We start from the raw sequence: 24,966 nt of genomic DNA, 5'->3' as shown, positions 1-24,966 counted from the left end.
ATAATGCTCACAAAAACTAGGGGATATTTCAAAATATGAAGTGACAAAATGTCCCCTAATATTTCTGAGCAGTGTATGTTTGTTCAGTCTCCCCCCTGCTGTGAATTCTATTATGTCGATTAGCACTTGAATGAATAGCAAAACCTTTGCCACATGTTTCACATTTGTAAGGCTTCTTTCCAGTATGAATTTGCTCATGTGCAGTAAGTTGTAAACCCCGATTAAAGGTTTTACCACATTGTTTACATTTGTAAGGCATGAACCATCTTATTCTGAGAGAGATATGCAAGAGAAATAAAGGCTTCACTGCATTTCTCACAATTGTAAAGCATCTCTCTAGCATAAAATTTCTTGGCTTTAGTGTGTTTAAAAAGCTGAATAAGGACTCTTTCACTCTCACTACTACATTTGAGAGCTTCTTCCTCAGTATGAGTAGTTTCCTGTTCACTGAGATTTAACAGTAGGCAATTGTCTGTCTCACTACAATTATTTTTCTCCTCAGCAATATGAATATTCTGGTGCAGAGTAAGTTATAAACTTTGATCAAAGTCCTTCCCACATTTATAATGGTTCTTCAGAAATTCAGTTTTCAGGTATTTATTAGGATTTGATCCTTGACTAAAGTTTTTACAACAGTCATTGAATAGGTAACTTCTTTCTCCATTACACGTACTCTGGTAAATCAATGAAAACAGATAGGTCACTAGTAAGGCCTCTAATATTAGTAAACACATAAAGATGTTCTGAAAAACTACTATGTCATACCTACTTAGTGACAATCATTGTATAATCAATGAGTGTATTAAAAAAAACCAACATTATGAAAATTATAGACTTTGAAACAAGATTATTTCTGATTGAAAAAATCATGAACACCTGTTTAAGTGATTCTCAATGGGATCACCTTTAGCATTTCTATCTTTATTTTTAAATCTCTAATTTTTAAAGAGTTTGAGTGTTTAATACATTTTTTATGTGGAAAATTATTCCTACCACAGGCTTAACAACACGATGAATTATACAAATGTCCTTTCCCATGTTTATAAATAGTCTCAGGAAATGTATTAAAATTTCATTTGGGTCTTTCCATTCAGGCACACACTGCTCTACTTCTCTTGTTCCATCTCCAGTGTGCAGGCTCTAAACTCTAAAGGACCCCACAGGACTTGGAACCAGGGAGCAATGGGCAGCAGCAGCTAGTCCTGGGCTCAGCCCCTGGGTCTGTTTCCAAGGCTCTCTTTCCGGTGACTGCCCACTGAGCCAAAGCAGTCCTGCCTAGGCTCTCCCAGGCCATTCTTAAATCCTGACTTTTTTTTCCTTCTTCCACTGGCGCCATGTTGAATGATATATTCTAAACAAATGGGAAAACAAAAACCCCCATAAAATAACAAAACATCATTCTGCAAATGCAAATACATTAGTCATGGTTTTCCAAAGGAAATTTAGACCTTTGATCTCTTTTAGCAAAAGGGTTTTATTATGAGTAAGCACTCCAGTTTCACTATGTCCACCCTATCACCCTTTCTGCCATTCTCAGTCCTAATCACAATCCCACTTCCATGAAAAGTACGTTCTGAAAATCACTTTTCTGTGTCTTACCAATAGCATTTTCTGATATGATGGTTTGGTTGGCTTTGGAAACAAGTCTTGGTTATCTTCAGAAAAAATACCGATAAGATAAATAAGTTATCACAAGATACAGTTACATAAGTAAACTTTAAACTCTAATGTACATAATTAGTACTGCTTACAGGTCTTCAGCGACATTGCAGGATAGGAATAATCAAAACATTGCTCTTCCACGGAGAAGTGAACTAGCAACAATTACTGGCACAGCTGCCTTTTCTGAGGATTCCAGAAGTCAATTAGACCACAACAGCTTCAGGAGAGCAGAAACACTAGTGTGCATTCCAGCTTTCATGGTGGGCAGTAGTGGAGCAACCAAAGTATAAATAAAAAGATAGATTTAACTGTAGTAAGTTGTTTTATAAAGATTTATTCTGCCAAACTTAGCAAAAATCTGACATAAAGTACTTGGTAAGTAATTATTATTATATGCTTTAACTTGCTGTAACTCTGCTTTATAAATTTTATAAAGTCAAGTTACTTCCCTACTTTATAAATCACCTTTACTGTAGAACCAGTGGGCGGTTAGAAAATTTTACTATTAACAGAAATACAAAAGTGGGCTGTAGGTATAAAAAGGTTGACTACTTCTGGTGTAAACAAACATCAGGCATCACAATTCAGTCAGAGGAGAGCAAGTCAATGGGCATTTCAGAAAAAACAGACACAAGCCTGACCTCTGGTGACTCAGTGGATCGGCACTGCTGGAAACGCTGAGCTTGCTGGTTCCAAATGCCAGGCATTCCCAGTGAGGGCACATATGGAGCAACTAACACAAGTTGATGCTTTCCACTCATTCACCCCGTTTCTGTCTCTCTACTCTCTCAAAAATCAATAAATAAAAACTTAAAAGAAATGAACAGACCAACAGACAGATGTAACAATGAACCAAGAATACAATTTTACCTGAGAAAGAGGCATAGCTGAAGCCTCCTTCCCTCCTCTTCCGGGCTTCTTCCTCAGGCAACAAGGTTTTCCGGAAGTCAGTCTGGAAAGTAGAAGATACGCTGTTTACCATCATACCCCCTCCTGTGCCACAGCCACACACAGGAATGCCCTCTCAGTATGGAAAAGATGATGACTGCTACCACAGACAGGAGGGGTTCTGGGACAGCAAACTGTTCTCAGAGACACACAAGTGGATTTTTACACCTGTCCTCAGATCACGCTGCCCACCAGGTCACACAAACCTCAGCAGTGGGAACCTCCACTAAGTAGATGCTGCCCTGCAGGTCACAGGCCTCGTCCAGACCAAACCCACGCACAGCAGAGTCCCCTCACCATCACCCCAGATCTCAGGCCCCAGAGCCTTGCCTATCAAGGATGGATGCAGGTTAGAATCACCTGACGTGCCCTGGCCGGATGTCTTGGTTGTTTAGTGTCCTCCTGAAGCTCAGAGGTTGCTGGTTCAATCTCGGGTTGGGACACGTGCAGGAACAGACCAAACTGTTTCTGCCTGTCTCTCATTCTCCCTTTGTCTCTCACTAAAAACCGGTAAATTAACATAATAATTTCTATCCGTCTTTCGCTCTGTCTCTGTCACACACACACACACACACACACACACACACACAATTAATGGCAGAAATAAACCACATTAAATAGACTTTTTTTTTCTCCTAAACAATACTATAGCACTGGTCAGGATAGCTCGGTTGGTTAGAACGTCTTCTGGTTCACAAAGGTTGCTTGTTCGATCACGGGCACAGTACATACAGAAACGAGTCCGTGTTCTGTCTCTCTCCCCCTTCTGTCTCTAAACTTTAAAAAATAAAATAATAAATATTGTTATAAAATTAAATTAGTAATTTTAAATGAATCGTATTTTATGATCTTACCTTCTAAAAACTGGTAACCGCAGACACTGTGGCAGGTGAATAATACGAGGAGGTATCAGGAAGGACACGGATGTCCACGACAAACCCACTTTCCTATTGTGTATTGGAGAGTGCAGTCAATGCTTGAGATAAGAAAAAGTGTAAACTGCAAAGTAAGAAAGATAACTAAAGTTATATTCAGGAATTACTTATTTAAAGAGGAAATATATTCACTAAGCACATTTTCACTTATATAGCGAGAAAGAAGTACATCCACCCATGTAACTAAATTCATTTCCTTTTTTTTATTTTAGTGAAAGAAAGGGAGACAAACACAAAGACACACAGACAGGCACAGACAAAAAGGAAGGGCTAGAGATACACTACCATTTAAGGAAGTGGAGACTAGAAACAGAGATTGTGAAAAAATATTTTCACATTATGTATCTAATGAAGAATTATAATTAAATTATACAAATGATTTGCAAAACATAATAATAATAATAATATTATCCAGTTCCTTTATGTATGAGGTCATAAATTTATTTTAAAACTGAATATTGATGATGTCACAACTGAAAACTTACTAAATGTCATTACGTTGTAGAATTACTATGTAAATGTTATATACAAATTATGGACCTAAAGCTTTGGTTTGTTTGTTCAATTGTAAAGTATTGGTCCAGCATCAATTTATTAATTTGAGAATGAGAGAGAAAGTGTGAGAAAGAGAGAGAGAGAGAGCAAGCAAGCATGGGGAAGAGAAAGAGGACCATGTATTTGTTGTTCAACCCATTTATGCACTCATTAGTTGACTCCAATTGTGCCCTGAGCAAGGCTCAAACCAGCAACCTTGACATATTAGATAAACACCTCCATCAAAAGTGTCACCCCACCAGGGTAGCACTGTCTCATAAGCAATAATTATAATATCTAAGGTTTGAAACACATATAAAAAACAAAAGAGCACAAAAATGTTAAAAAATTGGAATGTGGTCAATGAACTTGAAATGCCTTGAGATCCCTATATTGTCATAGAAAAGTGTAAAGGTACCATGTATCACAAAGATTTAATAAAGTTTCATGTTATACTAATTTCTACTGTCAGGATGAAAACTAACAGCTGTCTTAATTTCTATGCTTACAGATGTGAAAAATATTTATATAATTTTAAAACTCATCTGAGCCTGACCTGTGGTGGAGCAGTGGGTAAAAGCGTTGACCTGGAACGCTGAGGTTGCAGGTTTGAAAGCCTGTCTTCCCTGGTCGAGGCACATATGAGAGTTGATGCTTCCTGCTCCTCCCCCTTTCCCTCCCTCTCTCGCCCCCTCTTTTTCTCTTTCTCTACCCCCTATCTAAATGAATAAGTAAATAAATAATTTTATAAAAACACCAACTCATCTGAGACCTGGTTCAGTAGCTCAGTTGGTGAAGGGAGTCTTCCCCGTATACAAAGTTTCCAAGTTTGATCACCGCTCAGGGCACATGTGAGAAGCAACCAGTGAATGTGTAAATAAGTGAAACAACAAATTAATCTATGTCTACCTCTCTCTCTCTCTCTCTCTCTCTAAAAACAATCAGTACAATCTATAAAATTATTTAAAACAAGTCCAAAAATAAAATAAAATAAAAAACGAGTTACAGAAAAAAAGCAATATAAGCAACTACATTGAACTTAGATTACTGTTTTAAAACACATGAAAGATTATATTAAGTATAAACAAAATAAGCATTCCTGTTAGTTACATTAAATACAAACTCCACAAAACTGTCACATTCAAATCAAAATCAAATAACATCCTATTATAGGTGACATGTAAGTAATATAATGATATGGAAAGCTTGAAATAAAAGGTTAGAGAAAGATACAACTGGCTGACCACAAGGGGGCACAGTGAACAGAACATTTGCTGTGATGCTGAGGACCCAGGTTCAAAACACCAGGGTTCGCCTGTCTGTGTGTGGGCTCATCAGTCTTGATAATTGAGCTGCTTAAGCACCAGCTCACCAGCTTCAGCTTTCTCACAGACATGACTTTATGGTCACTGGCTTTGAGGAGCCCTGAGGAGCCACTGCGCCACCTCACCCACAGGTGTTGTAAAGTACCAAAAGCTACAGAATCAATATTAATATTCTAAGAGGCTTAAAAAACATTTTATTAATTTGGGTTAAGGTGTGCAGAAGAAATTTTGTGAATAATCTCTGTATTGTCTGATTGGCATAAAACCAGAATGGCTCTTGGCATTGTATTGTAAATGCAAAGGGAAGGAAAACATGAATTCCCTGACATTCCACCACACCTGTGGGGAAAGGGGTGAATGGCTAGCCAGGTGCAGGAAGAGAAAAGCCAAAATAATCTTTTTCTTATAGTAATGAGCCATTTGCGGGCATTTGTCCCCACGGAAACTACCTCTCCCATGTGAATGCATGTGTGTGACTCTGGACAAAGAGATGGTGGATAAACATTAGAAAATATAGGAATGTCTTTTAATATGTAAAGAGACATCTTTCTATCATTGTGTTGACTTGTAAATTTTGTTTTCTCCAAAATGATGTATGGCTTGCAAATTGAACATGGTCCTATTATGTTAAAGGACATATGACTATAACCAATAGTGGTAAAGGGCTCTAAACTGCAATTTTTGCTTCTGTACTTCCAGCTTGCAAAACTATAAAAACTAGATAGAACAAAGGGCCGGCACGCTCTCCCTCAGATTTCTGTCGGAGTTGCCGCCGCTTGGCCAAGCTAGACAATAAAGCTTTGGTGTGGAATCGACGGATTTTGTTCGTGTCTTCAATGTTTCGAGTCCCTCCAAATTAGGCTTAACAGCTTGACCCAAGGTGACCGACCAGATCAAGGGGTCAGTGGTTTGGCTGAAACACCCTCATCATTAAAGCATGTATGAAAAAGCAATCAATGAACAACTAAGGTGCTGAAACTACAAGTTGATGTTTCTCATCTCTCTACTATCTAGTTGGTCTCTCCCTATTTGTCCCTGCATTTCTCTCTGTCTCTCTAAAAAAAAAAAAAAAAAAAAAAAGTAAGAAAGAAAAAGATAGAGCATGAAAAGACTCACCTAAAATAATCTGCTGCAACCATACTCTTACACAAAACAAACTAGAACACCTAATAGTCACTCCCAAGCAAGAAAAACAATGCTCACTACAATTAGTTTCAATTCACCATCTTGTAAAAGCCTGAAATTCCTGCCTGGCTCATGGGGTGCAATGGATCAGGTGTTGACCCGGAATGCTGAAGTTAATGGTTTGAAACCCTAGACTTGCCTGGTCAAAGCATAAGTGAGAAGCAATTACTAGAAGTTGATGCTTCCCTCTCTTTTCCACCAACACCCTTTCTCTCTCTTTTCTCTTTTTAAAATCAATCTATAAAATCCTGAAACAAAAAGAAATTATGAAAACCCTAACATTCCTATGCACCTAACAACATAGCCTTGAAATATATAGACAAAATGGACCACAAAACAAAATTCCCAACCAAAATTAATCTTGTTAGCCTTGTTCACTAACCCTGTAAAAGCCTAATTTGGAGGGACTTAAACCCCCAGGCACACAATCCTGACGCAATTTTGGACTCAGCCCATCTGTTCACAGATGCATCAATAAATTTCTTATACAACACATTATTCCTGACCTGTGGTGGCGCTGTGGATAGGGTATCAACCTGGAATGCTCAGGGCGCTGGTTTGAAGCCTCAGGCTTGCCCAGTCAAGGCAATATAACGAGCAACTACAAGTTGATGCTTCCTGCTCCTCCCCTCTTCCTTTCTCCCCTCTCTCTGTCCCCTACTTCTAAAATAAATCAATAAATCTTGAAAAAAAAAAATGCCTGACCAGGCAGTCACACAGTGGATACAGCATCAGCCTGGCATGCTGAGAACCCAGGTTCCAAACCTTGAACTCAGGTTTGCTAGGGGGAAAAAAACTTCTCCAGCAAATACAGTGTGTCCATAAAGCTATGGTGCATTTTTGACCAGTCACAGGAAAGCAACAAAAGAAGATAGAAATGTGACATCTACACCAAATAAAAGGATAACTCTCCCAGTTTCATACCTATTCAGTGCAATTTGATGTGGGCTCACTCACAGATTTTTAAGGGCTCCTTAGGTAGCTATTCCGTATAGCCTCTACAGACTCATCACTGACTGATGGCCTACCAGAATGGGGTATCTCCACCAAACTGCTGGTTTTTTTCAACTGCTTATCCCACCAAGTAATGTTATTCCTATGTAGTGGGGCTTTGTTATAAACGTGCCAATATTAATGTTGCACTTTGATCACGGATTCAAATTTAGTGAGCCACAGAACACACTGAACTTTCCTCTGTATGGTCCACATCTTGACTGGCATGACCGTGGGCTGCTCCGCTGTATACACAGTGTTACATCATCATCTGTGCATGCACACATGCTGCCACATCATCCTACAGAAACTGGGAGGGTTCCTTTTATATGGTGCAGATTTCACATTTCTATCATCTTGTGTTGCTTTCCTGTGACCGGTCAAAAGTTCACCATGACTTATGGACACACTGTATTAGCCATACAGTGGCTCCTGCAGAAGGGCAATCCGCAATTTACAATGTGCCACCTGAGGAAAAACAGTGCACTCTGACACAGATTACTACCCAAGTGTAAGATATCCCCCCCCCCAGGCCCCTCCTAGAAAGACAGAAGGGACCGGAGCCACAAAATGTGGAATAATAAAAGGCTTTATTGAGTACAGAGCACTTCCAGCCCAACAAAGTTCTCTGGTCCTGGAGGGCAGGGCTCAGAGAAGTAACAGGGGGTGACCCATGTGAGAGATATTTAAAGGGTCCCTAGGGTGGTTGAGTTAATATGACGTGATAAAATCTCATTGGCTGACAGACATGTCGCTCTTTTCCAATGGGCTCCTGGGAAGTTTCTTTTGGCATTGGTTGTGGGCAGTTCTAGCTAAGATTCAGGGCCTCTGAGTTTCCCACATGACCAGCCCCCATTATCCACTGACCTTACACCAGGCCCATGCAAATTATAAAGAAACGAACTTAAAAAAAAAAACACATTTGTTAGAGCTAATTTTCCCAACCACACCTAAACCACAGGCAGTCACACGCTTCCTCTGAAATACCTAGGAGCTCCTTCCACATGACTCCTCCCACCCCCATCCTTCCAGCGGTTTACACTGTAACACTTCTGCTCTGTTTTGTCAGCTACTCTGTGATGTCAGAGACAAACATCCCATGACACAAAACATTTCGAAAAATTTGAAAGAACAGGAGCACACTGACCTGGTTTTTTGGAGTTGACAAGAAATCTAATCTTTATACTTCCGCGAAATGATTTGGCACCTGGAAGTCTCATCCAGATACAACGTGCGGGTACAGTGGCCAATGAGGATCTGAAGCATTATAAAAAACACAGGTGATTTCCATACTAACCTGGAAGGTGAGATGTCACTGACCACTCACACGTGCGGTGGCGCTTCGGAGCTGCCATGTTGGGAGACCTGAAGCCTTATATAAGAAAAAGAGCAATGTTGGAGCCTGTAGCTGGGGGTGACTGGAAGGTGGGAGGGTCCTCAAATTGTCTGATTTCTTTGCACTATGACTCTTGCGGAAAGCAAGTGTATTATCAGTAACTGGAGCTTAAAGATCAAAATAAGAAGTGAGCTAAATTGTGTTAGGTTCAGCAGAAATATCTTATGTCACTGCAGTTTTTATAAAGTTTGTATTTTAAAATTGGAAGTGTTTTAAAATTTTTGAAATGGTCAAGAGTTCGAGTATGGATGTAACAGCAGAGAGTGATACTGTACAGAGAAGGGGTCATACATCCTGTAAAAAAACACCAACTGCAAAATGCTAGCAAAATTATTCTTTAAATTTTTTAAGACCAGAAAAAGAATTGGAGAAATGGGTTTTGAGTGAGGCTGGCCATCACCCACCAGAGAGGAAGAGAAGCCTAAATAATCTAAAGTTGTTGGGAGTGGCACTCAGGAAAGGCCACTAAAAGTGAGGCCAGTGAAGTGAGGCTCCATTTCTCTGGAGCAATGAGAAAGGCACCACCAGAATTAAGAATTTTAAAATATTATCCTTAATTACCATTTCACCAAGGTCCCAGGTTAAGCCAATGGGATAAGTCTTTCATCAAAAGACGCTGGGATATGTGTATACCTAGTGGCAGGAAAATAAGTGTGAGGTTGGTAGGCAATGGGGAAGTTCACATAAGGAAACAGGTGGAGACTTTTGGCTAGAACCACCCACATCCATGCACGCCAAAAGAAATGGCCCAGGAGCAAGTTGAAAAAGAACGACTGTCTGTCAGTCAATGAAATTTTGCCACATTATATCTACCCACCAACACTATAAATTACAACCACCCCCACCCCATGCCCCGCGGGTGAGCCTGCGCAACGTCTCTGGCCCATCTGGAGGACCAGAGAACTTTGCCCATGATGCACTCTGAATAAACCTTTTCCTATTCCACTCTTGGTGGCTATGCTCTTCTTTCTTCCTTGGTGGGGAAATACCTTACATTTGATGCTGAAACCCAGGAGGAGCTTGAAGCCCACGGGGGCCGTTCCTCTCCCCATCCCTTCCAAGGAAGAACAGGACCTCTGTCCTCCCACCCACTTTGGCACATGGTGCGATAAGTGCCCTGCCTCCGGCCTCTCCTCAGTTCTTTCCTCCTCCTAGACTTCCAGTTTGTAATTACAGCTGTGTCAGGGACCTCCTATTCGTTCCAACTGCATGTGTGCCTGTGGAGATGTCCAGGACACTGTCACTCTACCTGACCATCCGGTGGCCAGAGATTAAGGTGTGAGATGACAGTTCTCATCTCTGATCACTCTGAGGCTGAGGACAGCCATGAGGCACAGGAATCTACACCTGGCTCAAAAACACCCCTGGGTGCCTTATTCAGAATTTCTCAAACATTGATCCCTCCCTAAAGAAGAAGAAACTGATCTTCTCCAATGTGGCCAGGACAGCATACCCACAAGGTAATTGAGCCAGGTGGCCTCCTGAAGAGACTTTTGATTTTAACATCCTCACAAACTTACAGAACTATTGCCAGTGAACTGGGAACTGGTCAGAGATCCCTTACATTCAGGGCTTCAGGTCCTTTTGGCCAGAGAAACCTCATCTAAACCTCTGCTCCTGATCTTTGCTCCTTTGCCGACCCCCTTGAGAAACTCTCTCCCCCTCCCGCCCAACCCCTGGGGGCGCCCCTATCTCTGGACCCCTCTCTGGTTCTTTTGTGGACCTGCTCTTCCCACCAGAAAGCCCCCACCCTGCCGGGTATGTTACTCTCCTCCAGGATTCCCTCCCTTCTCCGCTGTGTAATTAAGCCCCTCCCCCATCAGGCCGTCCTCCACTGGCCATTGGCCCTGACACGGGTTTGCAGGGCTGCTGACCCCACGGCTCAGCCCCAGTCTTCTTGAGAAAAGGCCTGGCCCTGTCCTGCCACTGGCTTTGGTGTTTTTGGCTGGATCTGGGTGCTGGGCTCCCCAGGAGCCCCCCTTCTTATTCTTGACCCCCAAACCCCTATAGAAGACCTGATGAACATAACATTTAAAGATTTTAATGGTTGGGAGGAAAAGGCTGAGGCTGCTCGCCAGACCCGCATGCAGCAGAAGGTAACGCTCCAAAGCCAGGATCTTGTGGCAGCCCTGAGGCTGGCAGAGCAACATGGGCAAGGCACAGGAGGTACCTGACCCAAGTCTGGGCCGCAAAGAGGAACCCCACCAGGAACTTGCTTTAAATGTGACAAAGAGGGTCACTGCTCCGGGCAGTGCCCCTGCCCGAGGCCGCCTACTAAGCCCTGCCCTGACTACAAGCAGCCTGATCACTGGTGGAGTGATTGCCCACTTTGGTTAACAGGCTCTTCCTCGACACCTCAACACGGAGGACAAGCCACCCAAATGGGAGGCCAAGCCAGCCAGGCAGGTCCATCACTTAAACTTCTCAGCCTCATGGACGACTGACACGGCCCAGACTTGAAGACGCCCAACATCCTCACTGAGCCCAGGGTGATGCTACAGGTAGCGGGTAAGTTCATCTCATTTCTTGTGGACATGGGGCTACCTTCACTGTTTTGCCATTTCACTCTGGATCTCTAGTTCCCTCACAGGTCTCAGTTATGGGAGTGGATGAGACTCCCTTTTTCCCCTTCACACACCACTCCTGACATGTAGCTTAGATGCATTCCCCTTTTCGCACTCGTTCTTAGTTATGCCATTGTGCTCTGTACCCCTCCTGGGTCGGGACATTCTACAAAGTCTCAAAGCCACTATCCAGCTGACAGCATCTTCCCACTTACTTCTACCACTCCTTACTGAAGGCTCTCCCACACCACAGATTACCCTAACCTGATCACACCCCCTATTCCACCAGATATTGTTGACCCTCAAATCTGGGACGCTTCTACTCATGTAGTAGCTAACCAACCCCACCCGTTCACATCTGCTTAAACAATTCCTCCCAATTCCCATCTAGGCCCCAATACCCTATTTCAGCAAGTCATCGCCAGGGCCTTAAACCAATCATTACCCGCCTCTTGAAACAAGGCTTACTCATCCCCACAGACTCTCCCTGCAATACCCCCATCCTTCCTGTTCAAAACTTTCAAGGACATATCACCTCATACAAGACACCTAATCAACGAGGTGGTAGTTCCCTTCCATCCAGTAGTCCCTAAGCCCTACACATTACTGTCACACATTTTCTCAGACACCACTCACTTCACGATCCTAGACATCAAGAATGCCTTCTTTACCATTCCTCTACAACCTCTTACTTTCTGTTTGCCTTTACTTGGACTGATCCAGACACTAATGCAGCCCAATAGCTTACGTGGACTGTCCTACCGCAAAAGTTCAGAGACAGCCCACACCAGACTGGGCAGATGCTATCTCGGGATCTAGGTGCATGCGATGTCGAAACTAGTACTCTCTTACAGTATGTAGATGACCTACTCCTCTGCAGCCCCTCCCTATCCGCCTCTAGAAAACACACCACCACCCTTCTTAACTTTCTCGCCATGAATGGGTATCATGTCTCCTCTACTAAGGCTCAACTTCACTGTCAGTCCATAGTCCATCTGGGTATCGCCTTAACCCTTACCACCAGAGGTCTCACTCTAGATGAAACTCAGACCCTTCACAGTCTCCAACCACCTACCACCGCTGATCAGATTCTTTCTTTCCTCAGTCTAATAGGCTTCTTTAGACACTGGATTCCCAATTTTTCTCTCTTAGCCAAACCCCTCTATGAGGCTGCAAATGAGACTCCCACGGGACCTCTCACATCCCCCAACGCCATCAACAGGGCTTTGTCTACCCTTCAAGATGACCTCGTCTCCTCTCCCCCTCTCGTTTTACCTGACCTAGATGCCCCTTCCACCTTTCTACTGATGAAAGATACGGGCAATGCTGTTGGCGTGTTAACTCAACCTGTGGGGCCTACATACCTTCCCATAGCACACCTCTCTACACAGTTGGGCACCACCGTCAGATGCTAGCATCCCTGCCTCCAGGCACTGGGCGCAGCAGCTGAACTCACAAAGGAGACTAAACTCACCCTTTCCCAACCCATCACTGTCTTCTCCTCCCACAGGCTCACCGATCTCTATTTGCAAAAATCTCTTTCTCTATTGGGCCCTTCTCGACTACAAAAATTTCACCTCCTGTTCATTGAAAACCCTTGAGTCACTCTTTTGCTCTCTCCCTGACAAAACCCAGCCACTCTACTGCCAGCTCCAACGACACTTCCGGAACCCACCCACTCTTGTACGGAGCTAATAGATTTCCTCAACAGATCCCAAGATGGATTATCAGATTTCCTTTAAAAGATCCAGATCTAATACTCTTTGTAGATGGTAGTTCTATACAGGTCCTGACGGACAATGACGGGCTGCCTACATGGTGGTCACCACCTCCTCCACCCTAGAAACCCAACAGCTGCCGGAAAGCACCACCTCCCAGAAAGCAGAGCTCATTGCCCTAACGCGGGCACTCACTCTGGCCCAGGGAAAATGCATAACCATATATACTGACTCTAAATATGCTTTTCTTATCACCCACTGACACTCTGCACTCTGGAAAGAAAGGGGCTTCCTCCCAAACAAGGGCTACCCCATAATCAATATTACCCTCATTTTTAAATTTTGCAGGCATTACAGCTTCCCACTGAGGTGGCTGTGGTACTTTGTAGGGGCCATCAAGCCTCTCAAGACCCAGTGGCCTTGGAAAATATTCGGGCTGATGCAGCGGCTGAAACCGTCCCCCATTCCTCTCATGTTTCTCTCCTTAAAACCTTCCTACACTCCTGAGTAAAAACAGGCCCTCCTCAGAAAATATGGAGACGTGTACAACTGGGGATGGATATTTCTCGGACATAGAATTGCCTTACCAAAAGGACAGGATGTAGGTCTCCTTTCTGATATCCACTGTTCCTTACACATAGGGCCAAAAGCTCTCTATCGGTTCTTGCATCAACTCTTTTTCTTCCCAGGCCTCCAGCAGACTATCAAAAAGGTACACACAGCATGCACTATCTGTTCCAAAGCCTCTACACAAGGGGGACTCCGCCCCCACTTCACCACTAATCAACTGAGGGGACACGTGCCAGGCCAGAATTGGAAAATTGCTATACTCATATGCCCCCTCACAAAAAAACTCCATTATCTCTTAACTTTGTTGATATCTTTTCAGGGTGGATAGAAGCCTTTCCCACCTCTCAAGAGACAGCAGACACCAATCTCATTGCTTCCATTCTTGTTGAAAACATCATCCTGTGGTTTCGATTGCTGACTACCATCCAGTCAGACACAGCCCGGCCTTCTCTGACCAACTAGTCCAGCAGGTTGCTACCTCTCTCAACATTACCTGGGGACTCCACATACCCTATCACCCTCAATTATTGGGTAAGGTAGAAAGGGCCCATGGTATCCTGAAAGGTCAACTAACCAAACTTTTCATCGAGACCAGACTCTCCTGGCCAAACCTCTCCCTGGCACTCACAGAATCAGAGTAACCCCCCAAAACCTCATTGGACTCAGCCCCTTTGAGCTGGTTTATGGTAGACCATTCCTAATCAATCACAACTTACTTGTCAACCGTCTACCTCCTCTTGCCACATACCTCCCCTTTCTATCCTTACTTCACCATCTTCTCAGGAACATGCAGACTGGACCCTTCTTCCTATAAGGAGTCCAGATGAAGCTCACCTAGCGGTACCCCTCCAGCAAGGAGACAGGGTTTTTCTGAGGGAGCTCCAGCCAGGCTCCCTACAGCCCAGGTGGACAGGACCCCATACAGTAATATTGACTGCTCCTACCGCAGCCAAGCTCCTAGGAGAAACACTTTGGTACCATGTCTCTCATCTCAAGCTTGCCCCCATTCAGGACTGCTGGCAGTCAGAACCACTGGGCCTCACCTGTTTTCAGCTCAACAAAAGTTTGGGACCTGCAGATTTTCCTGTTACTCCTGTCCCTCCCACCAGGAACCTGCCGCCAGAGTGAATTACTGCAGGGAGCTATGCTATTACTATATCAATGAGACTGGCCTGATGGAAGAAAACATCAATGTCCTCAACTGTCTGCATGAGAAACTGTACAAGGATCTCTCTTCCTATAAGCCGCTTAACTCCTGGTGGCAGTCACCCATCCTCACCTGGGATGATCCTATCCCAGGTTCTCTTCTAATTATCAGCATATTACTCATATTTGCTTTTTTTTTTTTTAAATTCTTACAGGGCCGCATCCGCGAGTTTTCTCGAGTCATGGTTAACCACATGCTCCTACACCCATATACATGACTCCCCTCAGAGCCACCCTCTTCTGACCTCCCTTCACCACGATGCCCCTAACCAGCAGGAAGTAGCCAGCCAAATAGCAATGCCCAATCTAACATAAACAGTCAAAATGAGAGTTTGGTTGGCAAAGGGGAAAGGTCATGTGAGGAACCAGGTCCGGGGACTTTTGGCTGGAACCAGCCACATCCATGCCCACCAAAAGAAATGGCCCAGGAGCACATTGAAAAAGAATGACTGTCAGCCAATGAAATTTCACCATGTCATGTCAACACTGCCACCACCATACCAATTCTATAAATTACACCCCCAACCCTGCGAGTGAGGCTGCATGACTTCTCTGGCCCATCACGTAAAGCATAGAACTTCGCCCAGGATGCACTCTGAATAAAGCTTTTGCTATTCCACACTTGGTGGCTATGCCCTTCTTTCTTCCTCGGCGGAAAAATACCTTACATTGAGAACATTAACTCTAGCTATAAAGAAAAACTAAACCCGAATAGATCCCATTTTTAAGTATAAGACGTAAAAGTATGAAACTCATAAAAGCATATGGGAGACAATCTTCCTAAACCCAAATTAGCCAAAGTTATGAGAGAAGACAATAGATGAATCATAAAAGAAAAAGATAATTGCATTAAATTAAATGTAAATGTTTGTATTTTAAGCACCACATTTAAGAAAGCACCAGAGGCCCTGGCTGGTTAGCTCAGTGGTAGAGCATCGGCCTGGTGTGCAGGAGTCCAGGGTTCGATTCCCAGCCAGTGTACACAGGAGAAGTCCTCATCTGCTTCTCCACTCATCCCCCTCTCCTTCCTCTCTGTTTCTTCCCCTCCCACAGCCAAGGCTTCATTGGAGCAAAGTTGGCCCGGGCGCTGAGGATGGCTCTGTGGCCTCTGCCTCAGGTGCTAGAATGGCTCTGATTGTGGTAGAGTGACAGTCCAGAGGGGCAGAGCATTTCCCCCTGGAGGGCATGCCGGGTGGATCCCGGTCAGGCACATGCGGAAGTCTGTCTGACTGCCTCGCCGTTTCCAACTTTGGAAAAATACCAAAAAAAAAAAAGAAAGCACCAGAGATCCTTCAAGACTTACATCAGGCCTGACCAGTTGCTGGCGCAGTGGATGGAGTGTCAAACTGGTATGCGGAAGGACCCAGGTTCAAGACCCCTAGATCTGCCAAGAGCTAACCAGCTTAGACCCAACATCACTGGCTCCAGCAAGGGGTTACTTGGTCTGCTGAAGGTCCATGGTCAAGGCACATATGAGAAAGCAATCAATGAGAAACTAAGGTGTCGCAACAAAAAACTGATGATTTATGCTTCTCGTCTCTCTCCATGCCTGTCTGTCCCTGTCTATCCCTCTCTCTGTTCATGTAAAAAAAAAAAAAGAAAGAAAAGACTTACATCAGGCCGCACGTCCTGTGAAAATCTTTTTTACCCAGCCAGAATTGGTTACTCCCGGGGCTCTGTTTCTTCTTTTTTTTCTCTTTTTTTTTTTTTTTCTTTCTGAAGCTGGAAACGGGGAGAGACAGTCAGACAGACTCCCACATGCGCTCGACCGATTCCACCCAGCACACCCACCAGGGGCGACGCTCTGCCCCTCTGGGGCGTCGCTCTGCCGCGACCAGAGCCACTCTAGCACCTGGGGCAGAGGCCAAGGAGCCATCCCCAGCGCCCGGGCCATCCTTGCTCCAATGGAGCCTTGGCTGCGGGAGGAGAAGAGAGAGACAGAGAGGAAGGGGGGGTGGAGAAGCAAATGGGTGCTTCTCCTATGTGCCCTGGCCGGGAATCGAACCCGGGTCCCCCGCACGCCAGGCTGACGCTCTACCGCTGAGCCAACCGGCCAGGGCCGGCTCTGTTTCTTCTTAACTGGTATAATATGTGCATCAAAACACTTGTCTTAGAAGACAAGATGGCTATGTAGTAGGCGGACGTACCAACTTCAACCTCCCAGAACCTAAGTGGATCACAAACTAATTTTTAAAACCATCATCTGGAAAAACCAACTTTGGACTAAACTACGAGGACTTTTCAACCAAGGAACACTGAAGAAGACACACTGAGACTGGTAGGAAAAGCAGAAACACAGAGAGGGCTGCCCAGCTCCTTGGAGCAAACCGCAACTAGGAGAGACTCACGTGGCGGGAAGTAAGTTTAGCAGAGAGGGGAGGGTCCTGAGCCCCAGGAACAAAACCCCAACCTGCAGTCGCAGAGCCTAGAAGAGGTGTATGGTCAGTATTTAGCTTGAAACAAGACAGGGTACTGTTTTTGAGAAAGAGACCAATTTCTCAGAACCAGCATTCTTTTTAAAGGGACTGCGCAGAAAACCTCTCTCACAACCACTCACCTGGGGCTCCGGGAAATGGGGAGAGAGAAGAGGACCAGAATAGCAGGAAGAGAGTGTAATCTAGGAGGCACAGGCAGAAACATTTTGAGAGACAGCCACCCTAACCTCTGGGACGAGTCACTCCCCAAATCTGAAGTGAATATTTCCTCTGGAAACAGCAATACCAGCAAAGGGAAGCAGGACACCAGCCAAACAAGCTCTCCTGCGGCACTCAGAGCAGAGTCTCTTAGAAGGACGGAGCTCTCGGGACTACAGTAACATAGGGTCTGAGCTGCAGCACCGCCACCCACATGGCTGAGGGCAGGCAGCGGCGGGATGTGGAAGCGCAGTTCTGTTGGCAAGGGCAGAAGCCAGCTGGCCACCACTGAGGCTCAGGTGTGAGCTCAGTATTGCCTGGCTGGGGTGGAGGGGAAGTGCAAAAGTGGTCAAGCCCAGCTGCAGGCCACCTGCAATCCAACCTGCAGGGGAAAGACGGGAACCCTGGAACGGGTGAAGACCCGCCCTTGAGCAAGGGTGCAGGATCACAGCCTTGCTTGCCCCAGAACCGAGGCTTGTGGCCTAACTTGGGAGCCGGCTCCTCCGTGGGGGTGGACCCAAAAGTCCAGAACAGGTGGAGTTCTGCTACTGAGCATGGGCATGCAGTCCCGCCCGGCCTGTGGAGCCAAGGCTTGCAGCTGTCCCACGTGCAGACTCCTCCTGCAAGGGCGGGGAGAAAACCCAGAATCAGGCGAAGATGCACATCTGAGCAAAGGTGCTCACTCCTGACCTTAGGGCCAAGCATAATGCCACCTGCAATGGTGGGGCAAAGGCCAATGCCACCGAGGCTTGTACACACAAGAAAATGATCACAGCCACTCCCAAGGAGAGGTGAAAACCACAGCAACAGCCCAAGTGGGCAGGCATCAGCAACACCCATACCAGAATGCCCTAGGCAGCAACAGCAGAGGGGGTGGCGGGCCTGCAGACAAACCACACCTAGGGAACACAGAGGCCAAAACCAGTGGACTCCAGTGGCGAAAACCTTCTTTTACACAGACAAAATGAAAAAGCAGAGAAATACAACACAAATGAATCAAGAGAAATTCCCAGAAAAGGACCAGATTGAGTCAGATATAACCAAATTACCAGATGCAGAGTTTAAAATAACAATTGTTAGGATGCGCAGAGATATTAGAACAACAATAGATGGTAATTATGAACACCTAAGTAAAGAGATAGCAAATATAAAAAAGGACATTGAAATAATAAAAAAGACTCAGTCAGAAATGACAATACAATATCAGAAATGAAAAACACAATGGAAAGAATTAAAAGCAGGATGAATAAAGCTGAGAATCGAATCAGCGAGTTAGAGGACAAGATAAATAAAGGCATAAAAGCAGAACGGAAAATAAAAAGAGACTCAAAAAGTCTGGGGAAACTCTAAGAGAACTCTTGACAACATGAAGACAAATAACATCTGCATCATAGGAATTCCTGAAGAAGAAGAGAAAGAACAAGAGATAGAGACTTTGTTCAAACATATCATACCTGAATACATCCCACAATTAAGGCAGGAAAACATCTCACAAGTTCAAGAAGCACAAAGAACTCCATTAAAGAGAAACCCAGAGAAATCTACACCAAGACACATCATAATTAAAATACCAAAGCTAATAGATAAAAAGAAAATATTAAAAGCTGCAAGAGAAAAAAAGGCTATCACCTACAAAGGAGCCCTCATAAGGATGATATCCAACTCTTCTCAACAGAAACACTTGAGGCCAGAAGGAAATGGCAAGAAATATTCAAAGTAATGCAGAACAAGAGCCTACAACCAAGACTACTTTATCTAGCAAGGCTATCATTTAAAATTGAAGGAGAAATAAAAAGCTTCCCAGACCAAAAAAAAAAAAAAAAAACTCAAGGAATTCATTACAACCAAACCAACGCTGCAGGAAATGTTAAGGGGCCTGTTGTAAAGAGCTCAAAGTGGGAAAAGAATATAGTAAAAGAGGAATACTGCTTTAAAGAATAAAATGGCAATAACTACATATCAATAATAACCTTAAATGTAAATGAATTAAATGATCCAATCAAAATACATAGGGTATCTGCTTGGATAAGAAAATAGCACCCATATATATGCTGTCTACAAGAAACACACCTTAAAAAAGAAGATGCACATAGACTGAAGGTAAAAACATGGAAATATATTTCATGCAAATGGAAATTTTAAAAAAAGTTAGGGTAGCAATACTTATATCAGAAAAAATAAACTTCAAAACCAAGGCTAAGTAAAAATAAAAAAATGAAAATAAGAAAAAAAGTAAAGAAACAAAAAAAACACCCAAGGCTATAGTAAGAGATAAAGAAGGTCACTACATAATGATAAGGAAAGCAATCCAACGGGAAGATATAACTGTTATAAATATCTACGCACCTAATATAGGAGCATCTAAATATATAAGCAGACTTTGATGAATTTCAAGGGTGAGATCAACAGCAATAGTATAATAGTAAGGGATTTCAATACCCCACTAATATCACTAGATAGATGCTCAAGAAAGAAAATTAACAAAGAAACAGCAGACTTAAAGGACATACTTGATCAATTAGATTTAATAAATATCTTCAGAACCTTTCACGCTAAAGCAGCAGAATATACATTCTTTTCAAATGCTCATGGTACATTCTCTAGGATAGACCAAATGTCATGGCACAAAAGTCTTCTCAACAAATTTAAGAAGATTGAAATCATATCGAGCACTGTCTCCAATCACAAGGGCATGAAACTTGAAATCAACCACAACAGAAAAACTGAAAAATATTCAAATAATTTGAAACTAAAGAGCATGTTATTAAATAACGAATAGGTTAAAAATGAGATAAAAAAAGAAATTAAAAATTCCTAGAAATGAACAATAAGGAGCATACATCAATTCAAAATTTATAGGACACAGCAAAAGCAGTCTTGAGAGGGAAGTTCATAGCAATACAGGCATACCTTAAGAAGCAAGAAAAAGCTCAAATAAACAACTTGACCCTGCATCTAAAAGAACTAGAGCCCTGACCGGTTGGCTCAGTGGTAGGGCATCGGCCTGGTGTGTGGAAGACGTGGGTTGAATTTCTGGCCAGGACACACAGGAGAGGCGCCCATCTGCTTCTCCACCCCTCCCCCTCTCCTTCTTTTCTGTCTCTCTCTTCCCCTCCCGCAGCTGAGGCTCCATTGGAACAAAGGATGGCCCGGGCGCTGGGGATAGCTCCATGGCCTCTGCCCCAGGCGCTAGAGTGGCTCTGGTCGCAACAGAGCGATGCCCCGGATGGGCAGAGCATCGCCCCCTGGTAGGCGTGCTAAGGGGATCTCGGTTGGGCGCATGCGGGAGTCTGTCTCACTGCCTCCCAGTTTCCAGCTTCAGAAAATTACAAAAAAATAAAATAAAATAAAATAATATAACTAGAAAAAGAACAGTAAGTAAAGCCCAGAAGTAGTAGAAGGAAGGCAATAATAAAGAACAGAGTAGAAATAAATGACACAGAGGCTAAAGAAAAAATACAGAGGATCAATGAAACCAGGAGCTGGTTCTTTGAAATGGTAAACAAGATCGATGAACCTTTAACCAGACTCACCAAGAAAAAAAGTGAGGACTCAAATAAATAAAATTAGAAATGAGAGTGGAGAAATAACAAATGACACAATAAAAATACAAAATATTGTAAGAAAATACTATGAAGAGGTGTACGCTAAAAAACTAGACAACCTAGATAAAATGGACAAATTCCTTGAAACATATAATCTCCCAAAAATTAATCTGTGAAAATCAGAAAACCTAAACAGATCAATTACAACAAAGGAGATTGAAACAGTTATAAAAAACTCCCCCCCAAAAAAAGTCCTGGGCCTGATAGCTTCACAGGTGAATTTTACCAAATATTCAAGGAAATAACTCCTATCCTTCTCATGTTATTTCAAAAACTTCAAGAGGAAAGAAGACTTCCAAGCTTCTTTTATGAGGTGAGTATAATTCTGATTCCAAAACCAGGCAAGACAACACAAAGAAAAAAAATTATAAGCCAAATATCCCTGATGAATTTAGATGCTAAAATCCTCAACAAAATATTAGCAAACTGGTTACAGAAATATATGAAAAAAATCATACACCATGATCAAGAGGGATTTATTCTTGGAAGGCAAGGCTGGTACAATATTTGCAAATCAATCAATGTGATTCATCACATAAACAAAAGGAAGGAGAAAAACCACATGATAATTTCAATAGATGCAGAAAAAGCATTTGATAAAATCCAGCACCCATTCATGATCAAAACTCTCAGCAAAGTTGGAATACAGGAAACATACTTCAACATGATAAAGGCCATCTATGACAAACCCACAGCCAACATCATACTCAATGGGGAAAAATTAAAAGCAATCCCCTTAAGGTCAGGAACAAGGCAGGGGTACCCCCTATCAGCACTGTTATTCAACATAGTTCTAGAAGTCCTAGCCACAACAATCAGACAAGAGGAAGAAAAAAGCATCCAAATTGGAAAAGGAGAAGTAAAACTACCATTATTTGCAGATGATATGATATTGTATATGGAAAACCATAAAGTCTCAGTCAAAAAACTACTGGACCTGATAAAGAAATTCAGCAAGGTGGCAGGATATAAAATTAATACTCAGAAATCAGAGTCATTTTTATACATGAACAATGAACAGTCAGAAAGAGAAATTATGGAATCAATCCCCTTCACCATTGCAACCAAAAAAATAAAGTACCTAGGAATAAATTTAACCAGGAAGATTAAAGACTTTTACTCGGAAAATTATAAAACATTGATAAAAGAAATCAGGAAGATACAAACAAGTGGAAGCATATACCCATGTTCATGGTTAGAAAGAATAAACATTATTAAAATGTCTATATTATCGGCCCTGGCTGGTTCGCTCAGTGGTAGAGCATCGGCCTGGCGTGTAGAAGTCCTGGGTTCAATTCCCGACCAGGGCACATAGGAGAAGCGCCCATTTGCTTCTCCACCCCTCCTCTTTTCCTTCCTCTCTGTCTCTCTCTTCCCCTCCCGCAGCCGAGGCTCCATTGGAGCAAAGATGGCCTGGGCGCTGGGGATGGCTCCTTGGCCTCTGCCCCAGGCGCTAGAGTGGCTCTGGTCGCAACGGAGCGATGCCCCGGAGGGGCAGAGAATCGCCCCCTGGTGGGAGGAGCGCCACCCCTGGTGTGCGTGCCAGGTGGATCCCGGTCGGGCGCATGCGGGAGTCTGTCTGACTGTCTCTCCCCATTTCCAGCTTCAGAAAAAAAAGTCTATATTACCCAAAGCAATTTATAAATTCAATGCAATACCAATTAAAATACCAATGACTTACATCAAAGATATAGAACACATATTCCAAAAATTTATATGGAACCAAAAGAGAACACGAATAGCCTTAGCAATCTTGAAAAGGAAGAATAAAGTGGTAAGTATCACACTTCCGGATATCAAGTTATACTTACTACAAGGCCATTGTACTCAAAAGAGCCTGGTACTGGCATAAGAACAGGCATATAGATCAATGGAACAGAACTGAGAACCCAGAAATATATATACCCACACCTTTATGGACAACTGATATTTGACAAAAAAGGTAAGAGCATACATTGGAGTAAAAACAGCCTCTTCAACAAATGGTGATGGGAAAATTGGACAGCTACCTGCAAAAAAATGAAACTAGACCACCAACTTACACCATTCAAAAATCAACTCAAAATGAATAAAAGACTTAAATGTAAGCCATTAAACCATAAGCATCTTAGAAGAGAACATAGGCAGTAAGCTCTCTAACATCTCTCGCAGCAATATATTTGCTGATTTATCTCCACGGGCAAGTGAAATAAAAGACAGGATAAACAAATGGGACTATATCAAACTAAAAAGCTTCTGCACAGCTAAAGACAATAAGAACAGAATAAAAAGACAAACTACACAATGGGAGAATATATTTGACAATACGTCTGATAAAGGGTTAATAACCAAAATTTATAAAGAACTTGTAAAACTCAATACCAGGAAGACAAACAACCCAATCAGAAATGGGTGAAAGAAATGAATAGACACTTCTCCAAACAGGACATACAGATGGCCAATAGGCATATGAAAAAATGCTCAACATCACTAATCATTAGAGAAATGCAAATTAAAACCACAATGAAGTATCAACTCACACCAGTCAGAATGGCGCTCATCAACAAAACAACACAGAATAAGTGCTGGCGATGATATGGAGAAAAGGGAACCCTCCTGCACTACTGGTGGGAATGCAGCCTGGTACAGCCACTGTGGAAAACAGTATGGAGATTCCTCAAAAAATTAAAAATCGAACTGCTTTTTAACCCAGCTATCCCACCATTAGGAATACACCCCAAAAAACACCATACCACTCTTTGAAAGGAAGAAATGCACCTCCATGTTTATGGCAGCATTGTTCAGAATAGCGAAGATCTGGAAACAGCCCAAGTGTCCATGAGAGAATGAGTGGATTAAAAAGCTTTGGTATACACACACACACACACACACACACACACACACACACACACACTCTATGGAATACTCTTCAGCCCTAAGAAATGATGCCATCAGATCATTAACAACATGGATGGACCTTGACAGCATTATACTGAGCGAAATAAGTAAATCAGAAAAAACTAAGAACTATATGATTCCATACATAGGTAGGACATAAAAATAAGACTCAGAAACGTGGACAAGAGTGTGGGGGTTACGGGGGGGAAGGAGAGGGAGGGGGTTGGGGGAGGGGAGGGACACAAAGAAAACCATTTAGAAGGTGACGGAAGACAATTGGACTTTGGGTGATGAGAATGCAGCATAATCAAATGTCAAAATAACCTAGAGATGTTTTCTCTGAACATATGTACCCTGATTAATCAATGTCACCCCATTAAAATTAATTAAAAAAAAAATTTCAGAAAAAGAAAAAAAATACAAACATGAGGGAAAGAAGGTAGAGAAAGATAGAAGAGGGTAAAGGGGGATAAATGGTGATGTAAGGTGACTTGACTTGAGATGGTGAATATACTACAATATATAGGTGATGCATTAGAGAATTGTACACCTGAAACCTATGTAATTTTATTAACCAATGTCACCCTGGTAATGTCAATAAAAACTTTTTAATAAAATAAAAAAAGTACCAGAGATTAGGAAAAAATATTTATTTATTTATTTATTTATTTATTTTTTTTGTATTTTTCTGAAGCTGGAAACGGGGAGAGACAGTCAGACAGACTCCCGCATGTGCCCGACCAGGATCCACCGGGCACGCCCACCAGGGGTGACGCTCTGCCCACCAGGGGGCGATGCTCTGCCCCTCCAGGGCA

At 43.0% G+C, this 24,966-nt stretch overlaps 1 protein-coding gene across 1 annotated transcript in view; it reads right to left on the bottom strand.

Annotated features, from left to right (window-relative positions):
• The window catches only part of LOC136399231 (zinc finger protein 432-like), a 191,094-nt gene that overhangs the window by 119,780 nt on the left and 46,348 nt on the right, over window positions 1-24,966 (bottom strand).

The sequence above is a fragment of the Saccopteryx leptura genome, chromosome 3, assembly GCF_036850995.1.
Source record: "Saccopteryx leptura isolate mSacLep1 chromosome 3, mSacLep1_pri_phased_curated, whole genome shotgun sequence".
Taxonomy (NCBI): domain Eukaryota; kingdom Metazoa; phylum Chordata; class Mammalia; order Chiroptera; family Emballonuridae; genus Saccopteryx; species Saccopteryx leptura.
This window is presented reverse-complemented; position numbering and strand designations above follow the sequence as displayed.